The sequence below is a fragment of the Thalassophryne amazonica genome, chromosome 20, assembly GCF_902500255.1.
Source record: "Thalassophryne amazonica chromosome 20, fThaAma1.1, whole genome shotgun sequence".
Taxonomy (NCBI): Eukaryota; Metazoa; Chordata; class Actinopteri; order Batrachoidiformes; family Batrachoididae; genus Thalassophryne; species Thalassophryne amazonica.
Window position 1 is genome coordinate 12,419,623 of NC_047122.1, and position 16,215 is coordinate 12,435,837.

A 16,215-nucleotide genomic window follows, 5' to 3' on the forward strand; every position below is an offset into this window, starting at 1 on the left:
ACGTCCACCAAGAACGTAATAAAATCACCAGCATTTGTTTATTTGTCTGTCTGCCTTTTAGCAAGATTACAACAAAACTACTGCACGGATTTTGATGAAATTTTCACCACAGATACATATTAGAGCATGGAAGACTCCATTAAATTTAGTGGTGATCTGGATCCAGATCCAGATTCTGGATCAAGTTTCACTTTGTATAGTCGTTGAAGGATTATGTCAAAACTATGTCAAGGATTCTCACCAAATTTTCACCACGGATACATATTAAGCCATGGAAAACTCCATTAAATTTTAGAAGTTATCCGGATCCGAATCCAGATTCTGGATCAAGATTTCACTTTATATATGCTTTAAAGGATTACGTGAAAACTACTTCATGGATTCTCACGAAATTTCACCACAGACAGATAATAGGGCATGGAAAACTCCACTGAATTTTGGAGGTGCTCCGGATCCGGATTCTGGCTCAAGATTCACATTATATACTCTTTGAAGGATTACATCAAAACTACTTCACAGATTTTGATGAAATTTTCAACACAGATACATATTAGGCCATGGAAGACTCCACTGAATTTTGGAGGTGATCCAGATCCAGAACCAGATCTGGATTCTGGATCAAGTTTCATATTGTATAGGCTTTGAAGGATTACATCAAAACTACTTGACAGATTTTGACAAAATTTTTAACACAGATACATATCAGGCCATGGAAGGCTCCATTAAATTTTGGAGGTGATCTGGATTCGAATCCGGATTCTGGATCAAGATTTCACTTTTTGAAGGATTACGTCAAAACTACTTCACAGATTCTCACCAAATTTGCACCACAGATAGACATACGGGCATGGAAGCCTCCATTAAATTTTGGAGGTGATCCAGGTCTTTGATTGGTGGATGTCAGAAATCTCTGATTGCTCTTGTTTATTCATTTATTTATTTGTCTGTCTGTCTGTTCGCAGGCCTACTTCAAAACTACTGCACAGATTTTGGCAAAATTTTCAACACAGATAGATACTAGGCCATGGAAGACGCCATTAAATTTTGGAGGTGATCCGGAGCCAGTTTCTGGATCAAGATTTCACTTTATATATGCTTTGAAGAATTACATCAGAACTACTTCACGGATTCTCACCAAATTTGCACCACAGATAGAGATTAGGGCATGGAAGACTCCGCTGAACTGTGGAAGTGCTCCGTTTGCGGATCCAGCTTCTGAAAATGTGCAGTGATCCCAGCAGCAGCACAGACTGGCTGCTCACTCCACTGATATCCCACAAACAAAGCAAGATGAAACACACACTTTTTAGTCAATCAGGTACCAGGTTTAATTCATCACATTAAAAAAAACTTTTCTATGCAAATTCCAGTCGGATTAGGTCAGAATGGGTCATCCCTAACTTGATTATACAGTGGCCTCCAAAAGTACTGGAACACTTGGTAAAATTTCTAAAAGATTTAGACTTTAGAATGATTTAAGAGGCTTTACTTTATCATCTGATGGTTAATAATCACATTATTCCCTCTGATCGCGTTGGGTGTAGAGAGTCTGACTCAGACAGTCAAACTCGGGCGTGCTGCTGTGGCGCTCTGATCGCTCTCCTGTCTTTTATCACAAAATAATGCATCTCTCACACCAGCGGAAATAATTGTTGAGCAAAAGCTTCAGATATGAGATAGCTGAGATTGGAGTGCAGTTTTAACCCCTTAACGCCTGAATTTATATAGCTGTATATAAAAAAATGTTTTGTGTGTGTTTTTGCCTTTAAGTAGATGGTAAATAATGTTGAGATTATTAATTTCACTTTTGCACAAAAACTAGATAGTAATACTGGGTATTCTGGTAATGACTTTATGTTATAATGTTATAATAATAATGATGGTATGTTGCAAATTTGCGACAACAGGCATACAGGTCAATTTGGTAAGTTGCAAATTTGAGCCAGAGATTGTAGCATATATGCGACGATGGGCGTTAAGGGGTTAAGTAGTAAAGAGGTGATAATCGGTGCTGATGCTCCGAAATGATGCGTAATGAAGGTGTAGTGAAGGCGGGAGGGACCAATTTTTTTTAGAGGGGACCGTTTGGTCGGCGACACTAGATCAAACTTTGTCAGTCAATAAAGGATACAATCCTAAATAATGCTCTCATATATGAAATAAATTATATTTTTTAAGAGTTACAATTTTTTGAAAATTCATTCAATGTTAAAGATAAGGATTTTCCAATTTTCCAAGGTTTTTCCTAACTTTGCCCTTTGACCTTGAAAGCTGAATTAGTTGTTGTCTATCAGGATATGAATCCTCAGTGAAAACAATATATCAATTTCACAATATGTGAAAAAATTGTGGGTTACAGGCTGTTCAGAAATAAACAAACAAACAAACAGGGGTGAAAACATTACCTCCGTCAACGCTTTCCTTAAAGTCAAACTGTAAGCAAGGATTTTCTTAAAAAGAAGACCTGAAAGTTCAGCTACAATTTACCAAAGGGTACATCTGAGATGCAAGCCTTGATTTGATGTTTTGGTGAAAGAAAATCCTCCTCTTTATACCACTTCATCATGAAGCTGTATAACTGGTGATACAAAATGCAAAACATGCACTATGCACAATTACTCCAATCACAGCCACATAACTGTAAGTATAACTTCTTCTGAGTTGTCTTGGTGTCTTTCCTCTCACTCTTCTCCTTCTTGCACAGTCACTCACTGTGGGATATTATACAGACAAACAAAGTTGTGCTTCTGATTGAGTTGATGCATCAAAGTTTAACAGACACAATAGTGTTTGTCCTCATATGTTTAATTTTGTCAGCACTTGGCTGGCACGGACTCAGTCAGTCTGACACTGTTAGCACATCAGGAAGTAAGAAACAGGTGTGTTTAAAGATGGAAAAAACAAAAACTACCCCGTATCTCCACTGGGCAATTCTATGGGAACAGAACTACAATCAGAACAAATTTTGAAATGAAGAACTACAATATGGCCAGTTTTTACTGTTAAGCCCCGTTTACACACAGACGGTAAACTCTCCCGGAAGCGTCCCGGCAGAGATTTTGCCCCCTCCGGGCCGTTTTAGGGATCAAACGCCGTAGTTAACGCCGGCACACGGGGGCGTGGTTTGGTTCCAGCTTCACCAGGAATCGTCGAAAAAAATTATTCAACATGTCGAATAATTCCGGGAGCACTCCCGGAGAAGTGGCCTGACGATGGAGACAACGCGAACAACGGCATTTGATACTTTTTAATCACCGTGTCATCCCGCCCCTTCCTGTAGTGCCACAGTTTACACCGCTGTAATTGGCGGCTGGCGTTGTATCCCTAATCAACAGCATGTAAAATGACAATAGAACCCACATCGGCGTCCCCAAAGGCGTTTTAACCGGCGACAGAGGCAGACAAAATGGTGGCGCTAGCGGACAGTACGCTGTTCTAAACGCCACCTCCCGGTTAACGGCGTTCCAAACGGCTGATAGGCGGCGGTCAGTATAAAAACGCTAGCGCGCTGCATGCAGGTCTCTCACTCGCGGCCAGCTCCAGATATTTTTGCAGAGAAGCTCCAGTATGCCTCCTAAAATAAAACTGGCAGCGGCAAGGACTTACCAAGAGGTCTGGTTCAGAAGCAGAGGGTAGTCCTGTGGTGCAGACGAGCAACACGTTGAGGAGGGGAAAAGGAGAGAAAAGAAAAGGCTGAGAGATGAGCTCCCTGTCACTCCCTCCCCCTGCACTGACAGCTGCTTCAGCCTATTATACTCTGGGGGCGGTGCCTATAAGCAAAATTTCCTGGAGTAACGCAGGATTTGCCTGGATAAATCCAGTGGTACACAGGGCATTATCGGCGGCAGCAGAACACCGCCGTTCTCACGCGCGTCTGAACCTGCGATTGTAAAGGATAGAACTGAGTATTAACCCCCGTTGCCTGACGTGTGCCAGATGCTACGACGTCAAAACTCCGCTTTATTCTGCGGATTTAGCGGCATTTTATCCGCGTATTTGCGGCTAGTACGGCGCTCAAAACGCAGGCGAAATGCTCCGCCCCTTTCCACCGCAAAAACAGCCGGAACTACCACGAACTTCAGTCTACGTACTACCCGCCGATAAAACCGTCTATGTGTAACCTGGGCTTTACTGTGATTCCATTACCATACAATTACCGATGAACAGTACAGGTATTCAAAAAAAAAAAAAAAGACGAGCAAGGAAAGTGTCATTAATCCAGGGTGTCCAGCATTAGAAGTGACTAAGCCAATTACTGCTGATAAATATAGATGCACAATAATCTCGTTAGGGTGGACATTTGACCTAGAACCTGGGATGAGGACCGGCTGTTGGGCTTTGCTCCTGTGCCATCTGTGACCCCAGTAACACCACCTGTCCACAAAGGCCTCTTCATTTTTCAAGACAAGCAGATGGAACTAACACCATCAGTATTCATATTATATTCATATAAAATGTTGACTTCTGTATTTAATAGGTGGCATTGTCTGCCTAAACTTGCATGCAGCGCGGCCTGATCTCTCACGAGTGCAGTGATTCAACACAAATGCGGACTGGTGTCGCCGACCAAACAGTCCCCCCTAAAAATCGGTCCACCTATCTTCACTTAGCATGCATCATTTCGGACCACAGCAGGACGTCTGAGTCTGACTCTCTACACCCAAAGCCATCAAAGGGAATAATGTGATTATTAACCATCATATGACAAAGTAAACCCTCTTAAATCATTCTGAAGTCAGTATTAAGCAGAAATGAGGCCGTTTTAAACAGAAACAAGGTGATAATCGGTGAATCACTAGTGATGCTCTGAAATGACGTAGGCGCAGCAGCAGCACATCAGACTCAGACATGCTGCTGCTGTGCTCTGATCAGTCCCCCATCTTTTATTATGAAATAATGTTGAATTTATGTGGAAATGATTGTTGTTCAAAAGTTTCAGATATCTGTCACTGAGATAGATGATGACCGGAGTGCAGTTTGAAGCAGAAATGAGGTGATAATCAGTGAATTACTGCTGACACTCCAAAATGACGCACGTGCAGTGAAGGCATGGTGGACCGATTTTTAGCGGGTTGGCATTCGGTCAGCGACACTGGTACGCTTTTACTTTGAGGTTCATATTTCGGAAGAAAAATGGAATTTAACATTTCAATTTATTTGTCCAAACTTTCAGGATGGAATAATGCAGCTAATTTGCTTCAACTGACTAATTTGCATCAACAATTGCATCTTTGCCCCAAAACACACTCAAAAACACAGAGAACAGGCTGGCTCTGCCTTCTGCAGAGAAAAGTACACGAGACAGCAGCGCAACTGGCTGAAATCTTGTTGTGCAGCAGATAACTGAAATGCAAAGGCTATACGCCCAGCCGTTGGGCAGATAAGTCATACACTGAACATTACACGCCCAACTGTTGAGCAGATAAGTCGTACATTGAACGTTACATGCACAACCGTTGGGCAGATAAATATAATATCTTATTCGCCCAACCGTGATCGTGTATTTGACACGTTTTGTGCATCTAAACTACGTTTTTTACACCACTTTTTAAGGCTCTATTGCAGTATTTGACACATTTAATGGCGCCATCTTAATTACTGTGAAAACACTGCAATGGATCAAAACAGACAAACTTCATAAGCATTTTGAACGGAAGCCTGTTAACGATGACGAAACAGTTTTTGAACAAAATGCTGCTTGTTGGCTGTAAGATGGAGTTAGTTTGACACTGTCCCCTGGGTGTGATGAGCCAAACAGAACCACTTTAGATCACAACCCTCCGCAGGCTGCAAGCCCTCCCGCAACCGGCGAAAAAATATCTGCCTTTTTTCCGTCCCACATTGAAACCGGAAGTGAGCTTACAAGCGCGCTCATTGGTCGGTTGTGGTTGGGTGTATATGCTCGCATGTTTACTTTATTGAACCAACGGTTGGGCGTATAGCCACTCCGTAAAGGAAAATCTTTCAAATGGTGGTACAAGCACCAAATTGGGCACAAATACTCCTTAGACATTATTCTTTTAAAAAAGCAGACAACCCACTTAAGTTTTCAATAGGCAACCAAGTTAATGAAGAATTACACAGGGGTCAAAATTTACAAATGCTCCAATCATATTGAAAAGTATACCACATTATGCGTCTATAAAGGTTCCAAAAAGTTTGGACTATCTATGACTGAATGTTATGGAGTTATGGGTAAAAGCAGGAAAAACGGTGACAAAGGACAGTTTCCGTTTGTACAAGAGTCAAAAATTAAAGACGCACCAATTTTGGTAAAAAGTGATGCAAATTATTGGTTGAGCTAATAGGATTAATAAATGGAATAGTTTTGACTGTGTTGAATTTTTACTGTAAAAAGTAAAAGTTCAAACAATGTTGACGTCCATTGGATTCTATGACGTGACAAATGTTACCCTGTAACATGATAATTGAGTACAACACATGGTGCAAACTATTCCTTTTTAAAACCCTATTCATTCAACCAATAATTTGCACATTAGAGAGACAGGGCCATGACATCATCCTTTCAGAAATGTTCCCTATTGCTTGTCCACACAGAGATGCAAATTCAGCATTTGTTTTTCAGATTTATCGACTCTGGGAACAGGTTTCAAAATGTTGCAAGGGAGCTGCCTGCTTTTTTTATTCCCCAGCTTACAACGTGATTGATGGGCGCAGTGCAACAAGGGAGAAGGTGCATGTCACTCACTCGCATTACCACAATCCTTTATTCAAGTAAATTCAACATCTTCAACACCTTTTATTAGTTAGTCATGAAAAATGAAAGCAGATTTTCACACTTATCACTTGGCAAAGTAAACGTGCATTGTTAATTTAATGATGCCATAAGTCCTGGCTATATAACAACTGCACACGTGCACATCGCGATGTCGATGCTCAAACGATATAACGTGCAGCCCTATCCAAAACCCAAATTCAGAGACACACACGAACCAACAAACTCCAAACCACAAACTCTCACACACAAAAACCAACAAACTCCAAACCACAAACTCTCACACACAAAAACCAACAAACTCCAAACCACAAACTCTCACATACACACAAACCCAAAAAACACCAAACCACAAACTCTCACACACAAAAACCAAAAAACTCCAAACCACAAACTCTCACACACAAAAACCAAAAAAAACTCCAAACCACAAACTCTCACACACAAAAACCAAAAAAAACTCCAAACCACAAACTCTCACACACAAAAACCAAAAAAACTCCAAACCACAAACTCACACACACGAACCAAAAACCTGCAAAACCCAAACTCACACACACGAACCAAAAACCTGCAAAACCCAAACTCACACACACGAACCAAAAACCTTCAAAACCAAAATTCACACACACGAATAAAAAAAAAAACTGCAAAACCAAAATTCACACACACGAATCAAAAAACTCCAAAAGCCAAACTCACACACACACGAACCAAAAAAAAAAACTGCAAAACCAAAATTCATACACACGAACCAAAAAACCTGCAAAACCCAAACTCACACACACACAAACCAAAAAACCCCTGCAAAACCAAAATTCACAAACACACGAACCAAAAAAAAAACTCCAAAAGCCAAACTCACACACACTTAAACTCACAGGCTCACAAGAAGCAAAAATCTCCAAAAGCCAAAATTCACATGTTCACAAGAAAAAAAAAAAAAAAAAGCCAAAATTCATATGCTCACAAGCAGCAAAAACCTTCAAAGCCAGAATTCACATGCTCACAAGAAGCAAAAACCTCCAAACCCCAAACTCACAAGAAGCAAAAACCTCCAAACCCCAAACTTGCATGGTCATGAGACGCAAAGACCTCCGAAAGCCAAAATTCACACAAAGCAAAATCCTCAAAAGCCCAAATTCACACTCTCACAAAAAGCAAAACCCTCCAAAAACCAAATTCACACACAAGCCAAGTAGGAAAAACTAAAGCGCACCAATATATCATTAGCTGATAGTTTCAGCAATTATGAGCCTTTCACTAACACACACACACACACACATATATATATACATATACATATATATATACATATACATATACACACACACGAGGTCTGTTAGAAAAGTATCATACCTTTTTATTTTTTTCAAAAACCATATGGATTTGAATCACGTGTGATTGCATCAGCCAAGCTTGAACCTTCGTGCACATGCGTGAGTTTTTTCACGCCTGTCGGTTGCGTCATTCGCCTGTGAGCAGTCTTTGTGTGAGCACTGGTCCAACCCTCTCATTGTTAATGAAATGGCGGAATGATTTGGAGCTTTGCTGCATCAATTTTTTCCTGAAACTGTGAGAGACCTCCAGGTGGACACCATCCGGAAAATTAATATGGCTTTCAGGGACGATTTTATGGGGATTACACAGATTAAGGAGTGCTCCAGCCGGTTTAAAGACCGCCCACAGCGTCTGAGAGTGCGGCGCACTCCTAGCGCCGATCGACAGCCTCAAACCCCGGTGAAACAACCAGATCATTTCCAACGTGAAGGCTTTGTTGATCCGGGACGTCATCTGTCTTTCACAAAAAGGCAGAAGGCGTGGACATCAGCACTTTTTCGGCACATTCCACTGTTACAGGAGTTTTTTCATGGAAAAAGAAGCGGATGAATGCACCTTAGACGGCTTTCAGACGGCTTCCGGTGGCTTTTCAGTCATGTGAATATCCAAGAAATTGACCATGAGCTGGACATGCCCCAACATGTCCTGTGAGGCTTCATGCGGCTCCGCCGCGACGCGCGGAATTCCTCCGCACGTCTGTCTCAATGTGGCGAAAAAGTGCTGATGTTCACGTCTTCCGCAATTCCTGTGCTAGTCAGAAGACATACCGGATCAAGACAGTGTCCAGTTTAGAAATGAACAGCACATTCCACTGTTACAGGAGTTTTTGTCATGGAAAGAGGAGCGGAGGAGTTCCGCGCATCGCGGTGGAGCCGCATGGCGCAAAGCAACGCCGTGATGAAGCCTCACAGGACATGTTGGGGCATGTCCAGCTCATGCACAATTTCTCGGATATTCACATGACTGAAAAGCAACCGGAAGCCGTCTGAAAGCCACCTGAAAGCCGTCCTGAGAGACCAACACGGAGGTGGTTTTGTCCAGCGCCATGAGCGGCACGGTGGCGCATTCATCCGCTTCTTTTTCCATGAAAAAAACTCCTGTAACAGTGGAATGTGCCGAAAAAGTGCTGATGTCCACGCCTTCTGCCTTTTTGTGAAAGTCAGACGACGTCCCGGATCAACAAAGCCTTTACGTTGGAAATGATCTGGTTGTTTGAGCAGGGTTTGAGCCTGTCGATCGGCGCGCTCTCAGATGCTGTGGGATGTCTTTAAACCGGCTGGAGCACTCCTTAATCTGTGTAATCCCCATAAAATCGTCTCTGAAAGCCATATTAATTTTCCGAATGGTGTCCACCTGGAGGTCTCTCACAGTTTCAAGAAAAAATTGATGCAGCAAAGCTCCAAATCAATCCGCCATTTCCTTAATGACGAGAGGGGTGGACCAGTGCTCACACAAAGCCTGCTCACAGGCGAATGACGCAACCGACAGGCGTGAAAAAACTCACGCATGCGCACGAAGGTTCAAGCTTGACTGATGCAATCACACGTGATTCAAATCCATATGGTTGTTGAAAAAAATAAAAAGGTCCGATACTTTTCTAACAGACCTCATATACACATACATATATATATATATATATATATATATATATATATATATATATATATATATATATATATATATATATATATATATATATACACATATATATGGAGAGAGAGAGAGAGAGAGACACTGATATGGACACTGTAACCACTACATCATATGGGCACTCCAACAGCATTGTGTACACTGCTGTCAAGCCCATTCACTCCAAGGAACAGAGGAACAGTAACCAGCTGTCATTCATGTTCAATCTGAGTAGGTGTTTAACAGTGACAACATACAAGTCCTGTACAAGTGCTGTGCTGCCAACTGGGCAGAGCCAAAATAGAGAAGTGTATTTTTCTGGAAATACAGAGGGTTGTGACACCAATCCAAGTGAAGGTTACATATAGGAAGGGTAGACTATCTATACCGTTAACATAACGTTGCTGTGCCTACACGGTGGCACGGCCGCCATTACCAAACTGGGCAAAAAGGACACAAAGTACCCAGATGTGCAATACAGCGTGTGTGTTGAGTGAACAAGATTTATTCAATTACACAAACGTAATTTTTTCAAGACAAAACCTAACATTATTCATTGGAGAAATGAGTTAAAACTTTATAAGTCTTGATCATTGATTGATTCCATTAATGCTTCAAAACTAGTTTCTTTTATAGACAAATTTGATCTGTAAACGTGTGGTTGCCCTATACTTTATTGTGTTACGAGGGTAGGCTGAAAAGTTCTAAGGCTCCCCATGAAGGAGAAATGCATTAATTGCATTATAGCGAGTCTTAGAACTTTTCAGCCTACCCTCGTATATGCAAATAATATACAATAAGCCCCCTGTGTTCTTTTAGTGTTTAATTTTGTGTGTGCAGCCATTTCAAGATTTTGTACAGTACCTGTTTTGTTTGTATTTGATGCATAAAAACAATGGGCTTACATGGGCTGTAAATCCAGCTGCTTTTAAGCATGCTGTGGTTCAAGCCCTTCTTAAAAAAAACTTCACCTTGACTCTTCAGTTTTATCTCATTTTAGACCTGTGTCACATCTGCCATTTCCCTCCAAGGTTTTAGAAAAGGTTGTTTTTGTACCATTAGTCATTTTTAGAAGACAACCACATCCTTGAAAAATTCTAATCTGGATTTACATCACAACATAGCACTGAATCGGCACTTTCAATACATAATGACATCACTCTGTCTGTGGATGCAGGGAATCCTGCTGTGCTGGTTCTGTTGGACCTCACAGCAGCCTTTGACACTGTGGATCACACAGTACTTGTTTCCCGGTAAGAACATCTTGTTGGTATTCATGGTACTGCACTTAAGTAGTTTAAATCAATCAATCAATCAATCAACTTTTTTTCTTCTATAGCGCCAAATCACAACAAACAGTTGCCCCAAGGCGCTCCATATTGTAAGGCAAGGCCATACAATAATTATGAAAAACCCCAACGGTCAAAACGACCCCCTATGAGCAAGCACTTGGCAACAGTGGGAAGGAAAAACTCCCTTTTAACAGGAAGAAACCTCCAGCAGAACCAGGCTCAGGGAGGGGCAGTCTTCTGCTGAGACTGGTTGGGGCTGAGGGAAAAAAACAGGAAAAAGACATGCCGTGAAGGGGGGCAGAGATCGATCACTAATGATTAAATGCAGAGTGATGCATACGGAGCAAAAAGAGAAAGAAACAGTGCATCATGGGAACCCCCCCACAATCTACGTCTAAAGCAGCATAACCAAGGGATGGTCCAGGGTCACCCGATCCAGCCCTAACTATAAGCCTTAGCGAAAAGGAAAGTTTTAAGCCTAATCTTAAAAGTAGAGAGGGTATCTGTCTCCCTGATCTGAATTGGGAGCTGGTTCCACAGGAGAGGAGCCTGAAAGCTGAAGGTAAATCATCTTTGGCTGAGAGGAGTGACTCCATTATGATGTTGCCATTGAGGTCAATAATAGCAAAGCACAATCTGTCCTTTCATTGTTATGCAGATGATCTGAAAATCTATCTGCTTATGAAGACAAATGGAAGCGATGTTTGACATAATTATTGAATTGTTTTCATGATGTAACGCAGTAGCTGTCCCAAACTTCCTTTATCTGAATGATGGTAAAACAGAGACCACTGTGTTTGGACTTTCTGGCATGCTGGATGTTGTGCTGTCAAACTTTGGTGTTCTGCCTAATTATTTAAAACCAGCTGTCAAGAATTTGGGAGTGACATATGACAGCTGTTTGACGTTTGATCAACAGATTAACTCTGCTGTCAAAGCAGGTTTTTTCCCAGCTACGCCTTCTGGCTAAAGTAAAGTCCTTTCTCAGTAGGTGAACTTACTTGATTACTCTAATCCACTTTAAGATGTGTTAACCAGTCATCACTTGCACGCCTCCAACTTGTGCAAAATGCTGCTGCTCGTCTTTAGCAAACACTTTCAGCATATTACGCCTGTACTTCACTCATTCATTTTAGAATTGATTTTAAGATTTTAATGTTTGTTTTTAAAGACATTAATAGCCTTGCACCATACTACTTGTCTGAAATTTTAACTCTCTGCACTTACAGTAAGATATTACAGGTGTCTGGCCAACGTTGCTTCCATGTTCTGAGGTCAAAACACAATGTCTAGCATGATCGTGCTTTTGCTGTAGCTGAACCGACTGTGGAACAAGTTACCTCCTGATTTACATGCTTTTTAAAATTAAAGCTCAAGACTTTAAACTGGCTTTTAATACCTAGTGGTGCTGTGAGATGTTAGTTTTTATGTGCCGTTTTAACTCTATTGTACGTTTGTTTCATTTTTGTGAATTCTGGATCTTTGATTTTATTGTAAAGCACATTGGACACCGTCTGGCTGCTGTAAATGGCTATAGAAATAAATGATTGATTGGTTTTAAAATTGTAAAACATCAAACCTCAGTTACATTTCTTTCTCATAAGGGTTTGAAAAAATCTGTTAATAATTACCATTGTGTTATGTATATAATGAGCAGATATATCTGTATCATAAATTTTTAACTCTGTAATATTGGTATCAATGGGTATGTCTCCAAAAATATCTTATCAGTCCGAGACAAACAACAACGAGACACACACAAGCAAATAAAGGAAAACCAAATCCACAATTCTCAGTACACAGCTAATAAATTAAACTGGCAAAAACAGACCTGGATTCAAATTCCAGCTGACTGTGAGAGGAAAGAACTGATCGTTCACCAAAACTGTTCTGCAACTCTTTCCAACAGAAAGGCAGGTTCACTGGACCATGGGAAGGTGATACGGACAGACAGACAGGTTCACTGGACCATAGGAAGGTGATACGGACAGACAGACAGGTTCACTGGACCATGGAAGGTGGACCATGGTGATCCGGACTGACAGACAGACTCGCTGGACCATGGTGATCCGGACTGACAGACAGACTCACTGGACCACGGGAAGGTGATACGGACAAACAGACAGGCTCACTGGACCACGGGAAGGTGATCCGTTCCGAAAGACAGGTTCATCGGACCATGGGAAGGTGATCCGTTCCGAAAGACAGGTTCATCGGACCATGGGAAGGTGATCCGTTCCGAAAGACAGGTTCATCGGACCATGGGAAGGTGATCCGGACCGACAGGCAGGTTCACTGGACCATGGGAAGGTGATCCGGACAGACAAGAGCCACAGAATTCTAGCATGTGGCAAGAGTGCTTTAGACCATGTGACCGTAAATCCAGCATGAGGAGGAGCAAAGCTGCGGTACTTTCATAGTGGACCGTCCCGGTCCTGATCTTGATCAGCTGAAACACATTCGGCTCCAAAGCTCGGCGGCTAGCCTCTTAGCTAACCTGGGCTAGCAGAGGTTCGACAGTGAGACGTTCACGGTCCATTGCTGTTCTGCCACACAAAATAACCAAAAAAAAAAAAAAAAAAACAACTTGTGGACACTCAGCGACACGGTGACAAAGCAGTTCCTCTGACCTGACCGGAGCTCTGTGGACTCTCTGAGACTCAGTCCAGCTGCTTGCTGCCCGACATGCACCGGAAGTGTTCCGCCAACATCTCGTTCTTCTACTTCTTGGTTGTCGGCAAGTTAGGCACGTTCAGTGCATTGCTGCCCCCTTCAGGTCACTTCTTCTTCTTCTGACGGAATGTAACGCCGATTAAAGGTACATATCGCCACCTGCCGTACAATATAAAACATTATTGATCAAAATGACGATATACACACACACAAATACGTATATATATATATATATATATATATATATATATATATATATATATATATATATATATATATTTTTTTTTTTATATATATTATGGCCCCCATAATATATATAATATATATTATATAATAATATATATTATATATATTATATAATAATATATATTATATATATTATATAATAATATATATTATATATATTATATAATAATATATATAAAGCTTCTGGGGAAAACCTGGTCTTGTTAGGAGAGACGGCATCCATCCCACTTTGGATGGAGCAGCTCTCATTTCTAGAAATCTGGCCAATTTTCTTAAATCCTCCAAACCGTGACTATCCAGGTTTGGGACCAGGAAGCAGAGTTGTAGTCTTATACACCTCTCTGCAGCTTCTCTCCCCCTGCCATCCCCTCGTTGCCCCATCCCCGTAGAGACGGTGCCTGCTCCCAGACCACCAATAACCAGCAAAAATCTATTTAAACATAAAAATTCAAAAAGAAAAAATAATATAGCACCTTCAACTGCACCACAGACTAAAACAGTTAAATATTGTCTATTAAACATTAGGTCTCTCTCTTCTAAGTCCCTGTTAGTAAATGATATAATAATTGATCAACATATTGATTTATTCTGCCTAACAGAAACCTGGTTACAGCAGGATGAATATGTTAGTTTAAATGAGTCAACACCCCCGAGTCACACTAACTGCCAGAATGCTCGTAGCACGGGCCGACAGAGCTTTAATTCATTTGAAAGCTTGACTCTTAGTCTTGTCCATCCAAATTGGAAGTCCCAAAAACCAGTTTTATTTGTTGTTATCTATCTATCTAAGATAATTATAGTGGGCGATTTTAACATCCACACAGATGCTAAGAATGACAGCCTCAACACTGCATTTAATCTATTATTAGACTCTATTGGCTTTGCTCAAAATGTAAATGAGTCCACCCACCACTTTAATCATATCCCAGATCTTGTTCTGACTTATGGTATGGAAATTGAAGACTTAACAGTATTCCCTGAAAACTCCCTTCTGTCTGATCATTTCTTAATAACATTTACATTTACTCTGATGGACTACCCAGCAGTGGGGAATAAGTTTCATTACACTAGAAGTCTTTCAGAAAGCACTGTAACTAGGTTTAAGGATATGATTCCTTCTTTATGTTCTCTAATGCCATATACCAACACTGCAGAGTAGCTACCTAAACTCTGTAAGTGAGATAGAGTATCTCGTCAATAGTTTTACATCCTCATTGAAGACAACTTTGGATGCTGTAGCTCCTCTGAAAAAGAGAGCTTTAAATCAGAAGTGACTGACTCCGTGGTATAACTCACAAACTCGCAGTTAAAGCAGATAACCCGTAAGTTGGAGAGGAAATGGCGTCTCACTAATTTAGAAGATCTTCACTTAGCCTGGAAAAAGAGTCTGTTGCTCTATAAAAAAGCCCTCCGTTAAAGCTAGGACATCTTACTACTCATCACTAATTGAAGAAAATAAGAACCCCAGGTTTCTTTTCAGCACTGTAGCCAGGCTGACAAAGAGTCAGAGCTCTATTGAGCTGAGTATTCCTTTAACTTTAACTAGTAATGACTTCATGACTTTCTTTGCTAATAAAATTTGAACTATTAGAGAAAAAATTACTCATAACCATCCCAAAGACGTATCGTTATCTTTGGCTGCTTTCAGTGATGCCGGTATTTGGTTAGACTCTTTCTCTCCGATTGTTCTGTCTGAGTTATTTTCATTAGCTACTTCATCCAAACCATCAACATGTCTATTAGACCCCATTCCTACCAGGCTGCTCAAGGAAGCTCTACCATTATTTAATGCTTCGATCTTAAATATGATCAATCTATCTTTATTAGTTGGCTATGTACCACAGGCTTTTAAGGTGGCATTAAAGGCACTGCGCTGCGGTGGTTTAAATCATATTTATCTAATAGATTACAATTTGTTCATGTAAATGGGGAATCTTCTTCACAGACTAAGGTTAATTATGGAGTTCCACAAGGTTCTGTGCTAGGACCAATTTTATTCACTTTATACATGCTTCCCTTAGGCAGTATTATTAGATGGCATTGCTTAAATTTTCATTGTTACGCAGATGATACCCAGCTTTATCTATCCATGAAGCCAGAGGACACACACCAATTAGCTAAACTGCAGGATTGTCTTACAGACATAAAGACATGGATGACCTCTAATTTCCTGCTTTTAAACTCAGATAAAACTGAAGTTATTGTACTTGGCCCCATAAATCTTAGAAACATGGTGTCTAACCAGATCCTTACTCTGGATGGCATTACCCTGACCTCTAGTAATACTGTGAGAAATCT

At 40.9% G+C, this 16,215-nt stretch overlaps 1 protein-coding gene across 2 annotated transcripts in view; it reads right to left on the reverse strand.

Moving 5' to 3' along the window:
• The window catches only part of mgat1b (alpha-1,3-mannosyl-glycoprotein 2-beta-N-acetylglucosaminyltransferase b), a 33,651-nt gene extending 19,953 nt beyond the window's left edge, over positions 1-13,698 (reverse strand). Inside the window, exon 1 of one of the 2 annotated variants that reach the window (XM_034160878.1) lies at positions 13,411-13,698. The gene's annotated coding sequence lies outside the window, so the exon portion shown is untranslated. Of the gene's footprint in view, positions 1-12,829; positions 13,273-13,410 lie in introns of those variants that run through there. The other variant, XM_034160879.1, reaches the window with a different exon arrangement.
• Between the last annotated feature and the right edge of the window lie 2,517 nt (positions 13,699-16,215).